We start from the raw sequence: 9,980 nt of genomic DNA on the forward strand, positions 1-9,980 counted from the left end.
GTATGTCAAGCACCTGTTTAATTGTGCTCGGAAAGCTTGCATCTGCAGAATCTTGATTAGACGTTACTGTGTTGTTTGTTTGTATATTTTTAACGCCGCACTCAGCAATCTTCCAACAATATGACGGCGGTCTGTAAATTATCGAGTCTAGACCTGACAATCCAGTGATTGATACCATGAGCATCGATCCACGCAGCTGGGATACGATGAGATGCTGGAAAAGTATATTGGAACACTAGTTTTGAATACCTCTGTACATGTCGATACTTTGTGTGGGCAACATCTCGACCCAGTGTCGCCAATACCGTCGCCTGGTACGATCCTTAGTTTGTTGTTTAACGCCACACTCAGCAATATTCCAGCTATATGACGAGGGTCTGTGAATAATCCGAGTCCGGACCAGACAATCCAGTGATTGATATCATGAACATCGATCCAAGAAATTTGGATACGATGACACGCATCAACCAAGTCAGCGAGCCTGACTACCCGATCCCGTTAGTCGCCTCTTATAAAAGCTTGGTCGCCTTTCGCGGCACGCATGGGTTGCTGAAGACCTATTCTAACCCAGATCTATGTCACGTTACTATGTGATTATGTAACATAAGTATATATCATGTATATATTTGATATATACCATACAGAAATAAGCATGACAACATTCTCCATAACAGTTCCAGAATATGTATTGCAAAAAAAAGCCAATTGTGTTCCTGATGACCAGTCTCATACAATTTCTCTTGCACTTGCAGACAGTCTCCGGGTAATTCACTGCATTAGGTATTATAGTAGTATACATTCCCATCTATTGATAAAAATACATTGCTTATGTTAAGTACTACAATCGTATTGGAAACCTTGCTATATATTCCCACTAGTACCATACGTTTTGTTTGTTTGTTTGTTTGGTGCCGCACTCAGCAATACTCCAGCAACATGACGGCGTCTGTTAAGAACCGAGTGGGGACCAGACAATCCAGTGATTGACAGCATGAGCATCGATCTACGCTATTTGGATCAATGACATGCATCAACCAAGTCAGCGAGCCTGACCACCCGATCCCGTTAGTCGCCTTTTACGACAAGCATAGTCGCCTTTTACGGCAAACATGGGTTGCTGAAGATCTATTCTACCCCGGATCATCACGGGTCCCATAGTAAGACTGCTATACCATGAGACGGAGTGTAATATGGAAATCTTGGTTTTGAACCAAAAACCGCAACCCGACACAACTTTTTGGTTTGGCGGCACTATTTACACCACTGGGCCCCGTGTGCCCCTTGGTCGCGTTTTTTTAAACTAATTATTTCTTGCAAGGCATTTGGTTTCAGGGGCAATGGGGTTTAGCCTAGTGGTTAAAGCGTTAGCTCGTCAAGGAAAAGTCCATGTTCGATTCTCCCCGCGCATTTCTGGGCTTCACCCCTTATTGCTGGAATACTACCAAAAGCAGGGTTTTAAATACGTTTTAATAAATATTAAATCGAAATAGCCTCTTCAGTTTACTCACGTTGTACTCTTCGGTAGGTTAATAACACCCGACCTTCGTATAGGTGGCGATCTTGATTGGAGTCGAAGTAAATTGGTAAAATTGTCCTCACAGTATAATAGGCACATTACTGCATTGATGTGAATGTACAAAGAAACTATATATCTTGATATTGGTGCACATCATCCTTCAGCATAGCGTTCTTGAATGTGTTTTGATAACCATATTTAAAAATAATTTTGTTTAAACAGTTTAGGTGCTAGGATCCTTTGAATGAATGTTAATCATGGCTTAAATAGGTTAAACCTTTTCAGGCTCCGGTCCTTAGGGTGTAACTGACCATTTCAACGCTTTAACATGGGCATGGTGCTGACAAAACTAAAAAGACTATCGGGGTCCAATTCAAATGGACAGCGCGCGTTAATAAAAAAACACAAAAAACCACAAGTTAGATAGCTATGACTACAACACATGGCACATTCCTGTGAGATGTGTGAACGTTACGGAAAAAGAACCCTAGTAAATACAGAAAATGAGGGTCTACAATTGCTAACGATGTTGAGCCTAATAGTCAACAACTGCATTATTCCAACTGAGATTACAAAGTCACCAACCGTGATCAGCGCAACGTGTGTTCAAACTAATATGTAACCAAATGTACAGTTGAGTAACCAAGTAAACAATTGTGTGCAACCAACCTGGAATAGTGCCTCCCTACATAAATGCATTCCTTAATGAATAAAATACTGGAATACAGTATTTGACTACCGTTGGAATATGTTTCTTTTAAAATGGAAATAAAAACGACACGTGCGGCGGAATTTTTGATGACGCGGGCGGTGCCTGAGAACCAAGACTATTATTTTGTTTTAGCCTGAACGTTCCTTTCTTGAAATATCTTGGAATGGAAATATAGATGCACTCTTTCCCCCCAAGGAAATTTGTTTAGTACCTTTGATTTCAAATGAAACATTTCACCCGGTAGGAATTTGTATTCTGTTCATAAATACGTATACCAATATGACTTGGAATTTGGGGTTTTGAAATAGCATGTCGCATGTCGCGGATATTCTTATTGGTTGGTCAACTATTATACTGACTAAAATACTGCTAGCCCCATTAATTCATTTGGCATTGTGTTTGCACATTATTTTAGTATGGTTTGTGCAAATGTGTTTGTTTGTTTGTATGTTTGCGTGTGTGAGTTTGTGTATGCGTGTGTGTGTGTGTGTGTTTGTTTTGTTTCTTGTTGCATTTGTATGTGTGTTTTTTTATTGTTGTTGCATTTGTGTGATGCATGCCATCTTTTCCCAATTGCGTAAATCGATGCTCATGATATCAATCACTGGATTGTCTGGTCCAGACTCGATTATTTACAGACTGCCGTCATATAGCTGTAATATTGCTGAGCGCGGCGTTAAACAACAAACCAACCAACTGCGCGCCGACTTTTGCCAGTTTCAAGCATGCCCGTAGACGCTCCGGAGAAGCCTCATCGCTAGTTCATACATAAACAATGACTGAAATCCAGTAAATCACAACTGTATGTTTGGCAATTACAGCTTGGGTTCCCAGCCATGCTGTATAGTGGACACCTGAGAAGGTCTGTAGTCACTCCACATATACCTTTCAAAGGATAAAGATAATATTTTCTCACCTGTTATTCACAAGGATCGTTGAACCAATCAACTCAACTCGAAAGGGGGCACGGGAATCACGGACTTTGAGACGCCCAACGCTAACACCGTATTCGTGCGTGCGTGATTCCCGTGCACCCTTTCGAGTTGAGTTGATTGGTTCAACTGTGTCATATGGCCCTGTGACGCAGGGGTAGCATTATGCAGATGGCTATTTCAATGAATGCTCGTTCCACGTGTGACGAACAGGTCTGGTTGTTGATGAAATATAGTGATAGCTAAATAGACAGATTTTTTATTCATGCACCGATTGTCTTTAAATGCATTATCCAGTTATGTATGACTGTTTAATATTTACTATTCATGAACATCCCTGAAACAAGCTCCCCTACAGAAGATACAACTACTGTCTTGACTGACTTCATAAAACAAAAAATTGATATATCTGATGCTCATATAGAGAAAGTTCACCGTCTGGGGAATTCAAGGGAGGTAATCCCAAGCCCAGACCAATCATTGCCCGATTTCGGTCAGTCAAAGATAGAGACGAGGCGAGATACGCTGCATATGGAAAGTTAAAAGGTTCTCCATACACAGTTGCAGAGCAGTTCCCTGATGCCGTGAGAGTGTACCGGATGTTGGTTCTGTACCCTTTGATGAGACAAGCCAGAACAGATAACAAGAAGTGCCGTATTGTTGTGGACAGAATGTACATTGATGGCAAACAGTTCTTTCCGGATACCTATCCCCCATACCGACCACCCCCACCCAGGAAAGAGATCACCATGGCCACCCGTTCTTCACTCAGTGTACACCCTTCAATGGATACCTCGAACCCGAGAACATAGGACACTCACAGCGGACACTACCCACAGCCTACTGTCAATGCTGAACAATCAGAAAACCAATCTAATAGAAATAATAACTTGCCCTTAGTTTACCATAATACAAGTGTTAATACAGTCTTTGATACCAGTAGCGTGGATGAAAAAAGGGATTAATATCCAGTGAAGTAAGTGTACAAAGTAACCCCAATAACAAACAATTGAAAGTTTTATCTCTAAATGTTTGTGGATTTCGTAGTAAGTTAAAATATCCAGAGTTTCATAAACTTCTCAGTTCCTGTGATATTATTTGTCTACAAGAAACCAAAACAGATGAGTTGGATGTTAGTATAAACATCAAAGATTATACTGTTATTCTCAAAAATAGAAACACGACGGGTCGAAGGTCAGGAGGTCTAGGAATTATGTTACTGTTATCCCATCTGACAATGATATATCCTTATGGATACGTATCAATAAGGTAATGCTAAGTACAGATAGTGATCTTTGTAATTGGATTCGTTTATATCCCACCTGTTAACTCTAGGTATGCAAGCAACAGTCATTTTCAGGATTTGTCAAGTGATATTCTTAATATACGAGATATTACAAGATATTTCTATCTTTTAGGAGATTTTAATGCCCATACGAGTATTCTTGAAGATACATGTGTCATCCATTGGTGTAGACGACTCTGAGATGGAGTACTTTAATAATAATGATATTTTTGAATTAAACGACGTGTCGCCAATAAGAGTCTCTCAAGACAGGTCTGAACCAAATAGACATGGTCGTCAACTCATTGAAATGTGTAAAACTTTACCTCTTCTTATATTAAACGGAAGATTGGGAAAAGATAAAAACATCGGTGCTGTCACCTGTAAAGACTGTAGTGTTATTGATTATGTCGTGTCATCGTATGAAGCTGTCCCTTTAACCAAAGACTTTCAGATCTTGGACTTTGATTGTTTATATAGTGATGCTCATTGTCCCCTCCAACTGACTTTACTACCTGAGGTACAGGCAGCTGGTACTTGGCAAGAGCCACCTGACACACCTTATAACGAGGGGAAGCCACGACGATTCGATATGGACAAACGACAACAGTTCGTGACAGGTGTTGAGCTCGCGCGCATCAACAGCATGACAGAAAAATAGTGCTGCACGTGAGGGTCGAGGTGACCCAGTTGCTGTTACCGATAATGTATCAGAGTTAACCTCATTGTTTGTGAATACAGCTGGTGATGTGTTCGGTACTAAAAAAACCCAGCTCATAAGTTCAAGCCTAAAAATAACTTTCATAAATGGTATGACCAAGACTGTCGTAATATGAAAAGAATATACAGGAAAAAAAGAAGAAAATTTAAAGTTTCAAAAAACCCTCTAGATAAGGTTGTGTTACAACAAGTTAATAAAGACTACGAAAGAATCTTAAAGAAAAAGTATTTAATCTATGTGCATTTTATGAAAGGTAAGTTTTCTTATATGGCCCGTCACGATATGAAAGGTTTTTGGAAATATTTTAAAGATAAACCTGGCCCTAGCTCCAAGAATGTCTCATTTGATGAACTTTACAATTACTTTAAAGACATTAATAGTGCTACAGATGAAAGTGACTGTTTTGTAACACAGCCAAACGACATTGATAATGATCTCAACTAAAGCTTTGACACTAAAGAAATAGAAGAAGCAATTAATAAACTTAAAAATAAGAAAGTATCAGGTATAGACATGATTGAAAATGAATATATTATTTCAACCAAATCTATTTTTTTTAAATTGTATTGCGAACTGTTTAATCTAATTTTACGATGGCCTCCCATTAGTTAGACGTCCCAATAGTTAGACAGCTTATAACAACACTTTAAACGGTTGAGTGCACACTAATCCTTATGCTTGTTACCTCAGACTTTAAAATGGAATAGTCCAGATAAGATCTGACAAACAATTGAGTGAGTGAGCTTGGTTTTACGCCGCTTTTAGCAATATTCCAGCAATATCATGGCGGGGGACACCAGAAATGGGTTTCACACATTGTACCCATGTCGGGAATCGAACCCGGGTCTTCGGCGTGACGAGCGAACGCTTTAACCACTAGGCTACCCGACCGCCCCTCTGACAAACAAAGCAAAGCAGCTTTAAATAGATACTTTAATATTATACTTAACTTTTAATGACACTTTACATTTGATAAATTTTATACAGTTTGTAACAACACTTTGTGACAGTTTTGGGTAATGTACACTATTCATTTAATAACTTTTACAGTTTATTAATCCCAGACGAAGCAAGTGTGCTAGGTGACAGAGGTCTGTTGAGTCGCTCTTGAACTTCTGTCTTCAGTTGTCGAAAAAGCCGGCCACAGGTTGTTGCTTGGCGATCTGGCAAAAGGGCGAACACTAGAGGGAAGGTGTTGGGACCAACTCTGGCATGAATGATGTATACTTGATCCCATATACCTGGACATGCTGTGAAGGTACCATCCATGTCAGCTTCCTGGAGGGCTTGTATCTGTTCTGCAGTGGAGAACGCCAGGATCTTGTCATCGTCGCCGTCGCTGAACAGTAGAAAGGGACGTCCATCTGTTGTCTCTGACCATTTGTCTTCAATGTCTACTTCTGACCGCGACCTGGTTAACGCTGGAATGTAACGCCTGAACAAGAGCAAAGGAACAGTTACACATATGTTCCATGAACTAATGATAATGATTTCATCAAAGACGTATATACGTCCGAGATTTCATTAACTTGAAATGTTTCAGAGCGAAACAAGTTATGTGGGACCTTAAAAAAAAAGTAAATTCTAACCAAGTAAAAAAATACGGGATGATATTTACCTGTAAAGTGCACTTTTCACGCTCTGATGGCATCGCTGGCATGTTGGCTTCATCAACTTGAGTGACCTGCTCCTCGTACAATGCCTGCATTTGTGTGGTTTCTTCTCGCGCTCTTTTACGAAGATTGCTGACAAAGCTCACTCTGGTTTCATCTTCAGGCGGATGGTTATGTTCCGACTGATTGCAAAGAAAGTCACCGACAGTCGTTCATTTCCCATTGCACGTCTTGACGACACATGTCCAATGTGTGCAGGTTTGCCTCTCGCGGTTTCTGTTGTAAATATATCCATCGAATATCAACTGCTCACTTCCACGCCGAGAGGTGATTTACTCTACTTTCCTTAAACCAGCCATATCGATACTGATAATGATACATACCCCAAGATCATTTTTATTTGTTTGATGAGTAGATAATCTAAACCCAACTCCTTCAACTGATCATACGGTATGACAATTAAGCTACTCCATAGTTTACATAGTTAATCTCATGCTTATTGAATCTGTGCTGAGAGTAAGGTAATTTAGGTTAATTAAACGAAATTGTAACATATATACACCCTAAACTGTGAGTCCCCTATCCCTACTCAGTACTTTAATCTAATTAGGACTGATCCATTACACCTGTAGGTATATTCCCTCTTTGCCTAAATAAACATGTCTAACAATTGGGACGTCTAACTAATGGGATATAACCAATTTTACAGACAGGACATTTGCCTGAACCCTGGTTAATAGGAATGATCAAACCAATTTATAAGAAAACGGGGGATGTTTCCAAACCAGAAAACTATAGACCAATAACCATTTTATCCTGCCTAGGGAAATTGTTTACAAGTGTTATTAATCTGCGTTTAACACGTTATGTTGAAAGTAATGAAATACTATCTGAAGCTTAAGCCGGATTCCGTAAAGGATACTCTACTGTTGATAATGTCTACGTTTTGAATAGTATCATTGAACTATTGAAATATTCAGGTAAAAAATTATTTTGTGTTTTTGTCGATTTTCAAAAAGCCTTTGATAATGTGTGGAGGAACGGACTGTGGCTTAAACTTGTAAGCTATGGTATTTCAGGAAAATTATTTACTCTTATAAGGAATATGTACAATGATATTAAGTCATGTATTTGTCTAAACGGTCAAATATCTGTTTTTTTCAACTGTGATAATGGTGTCCGTGAAGGAGAAAATCTGTCGCCTTTGTTATTTGCTATTTTTTTGAACGACAAAGAAACCTATTTGCAATCTAATGATTGTGATGGTATCAACATTGGCACACTTAAACTTTTCCTTCTTTTATACGCTGATGATACGGTGCTCTTTGCTGAATCCACTGAAGGTCTACAGCACTGTTTAGATAATTTCGAGAAATATTGCACTGAATGGAAAATCAAGATAAATATGCGAAAAACAAAGGTTATTATCTTTGGCACTTCTGCAATTATTCTGCGTAAGAAAAAGTATGTTTTTAAAATTCATAATGTTGAACTAGATAATTGTGATTGTTACACTTATCTAGGTATAAAGTTCCACATGAACCGAAAATTTAACCAAGCCATAATATCTCTTAAGGAACAAGGACTTAAAGCTATGTATTATTTGTTATCCAAAGCTAGAAACTTAAATCTACCATTAGATTGTTTATTTATTGCGTTCGACCACATGGTTGTCCCAATTCTTCTATATTGTTGTGAAGTCTGGGGTTTTACAGACTTTTCTATCATTGAAAATGTCCACAAGTTATTTTTAAAATTATGTTTAAGATTACGTAAGAGCATTATTGTTAAAAAACGAGTATTGGCCTTTTGGTGCAACCTGATATTGTCACAAAATGTAAATAAGCTCTCTTTTGTCATGTATAAGGCTTTATATAAAAAACACTGTAATAACATTTTTCATTCACCTTGGTTGTTATGTCAAAAACATTCTGGATAGCTGTGGTTTAAGTTATGTTTGGCACTATCAGACAGTAAACAGTAAAGAGTTATTATTAAATCTAGTGGAACACAGATTAAAGGACCATTTTCTTCAAAATTGGCATAGTGCCCAAACGGCATCATCAAAAGGTTTATTTTATAGTTGTATAAAACCCAACTTTAGTCTAGAACAATATTTATCTTATAGTGTAAATATCTCCATTCCCTTGCTAAAATTTCGAACAACTAATCATTTTCTACCTGTAGAAAAATATACCATTTGGAAGACGACTATGTCATTTATGCAATTCCTCTGTGGGAGATGAATACCACTACCTGCTCAAATGTCCATATTTTAATAATGAACGAGAACAATATCTCCAAGAATATTACTATACTTATCCAAACTATTATAAGCTTCAACAGTTAATGACTTGCCCAAAGATTTCAACTGTAAGAAAATTGAGTAAATTTATCCATTGTATATTTAAAGCTGTAAACATATATCAACAGCCTCTGTAACATAGTTGCTACTTATTGTAACTGTACACCATGTACCGCTGTGAGCGGTCTTATTGGTATAAAAGATGATGATGATGATGATGATGATGATGATGATGATGATGATGAATAATCTCATACCAACTTTGACTGGAGTAGGTCCGATAGTTTTTCAGATATTGTAGTAAACGTCGGTACCTTAAATTACCTTCCAGACTATACATCCCGCCTGCTTACCATCGCCTAATTGATAAATCCCTATGTCCATCCAATTAATCCACTGGCTTCCAATCATCTCTATCAGTCTGCATGCTGACTCTGTGTCCATTAGACATTCACTGGCTTCTAATTCACTGGCTCCCAATCATCCCAATCAGCTTCGGTGGTTGTTTACCCTGTCCAATGTCATTCAATGGCTTCCAATTATCTTAATCAGCTCTCTGTGTCCATCAATCAATTTACTGTATAAACATTGATGTTAATAAGTATATATACCTATGTTGTTCGGCACTATCCATCACTTGCTTGATAAAGGTGTTAAAAAAAGTACTCACGGAAATGAAAAAAAAAAACCTGTTTTTTCGGCCTCAGATCTTAAACAAATGCAGTTGATATACAAAATATGTAAATATTCAAACAACTCAATTAGTACTAATTAGGCCTTGGCACAAATACAGCGTATCGAAGGTTTTATGCCTTTTTACAAGTAAAAGTGTGTAAAAATGTGAATAAAACAGACTATTGTGAAACAGGGCATAACCAGGTGTAAGGTGAATGTCC

General features: G+C 38.2%; 1 pseudogene; it reads right to left on the bottom strand.

Moving 5' to 3' along the window:
• Window positions 1-6,210: 6,210 nt before the first annotated feature.
• On the bottom strand, window positions 6,211-7,173 carry LOC139469838 (uncharacterized; annotated as a pseudogene).
• Between the last annotated feature and the right edge of the window lie 2,807 nt (window positions 7,174-9,980).

Source organism: Haliotis cracherodii, unplaced genomic scaffold, assembly GCF_022045235.1.
Source record: "Haliotis cracherodii isolate W230 unplaced genomic scaffold, xgHalCrac1.p SCAF_1, whole genome shotgun sequence".
Lineage (NCBI taxonomy): Eukaryota > Metazoa > Mollusca > Gastropoda > Lepetellida > Haliotidae > Haliotis > Haliotis cracherodii.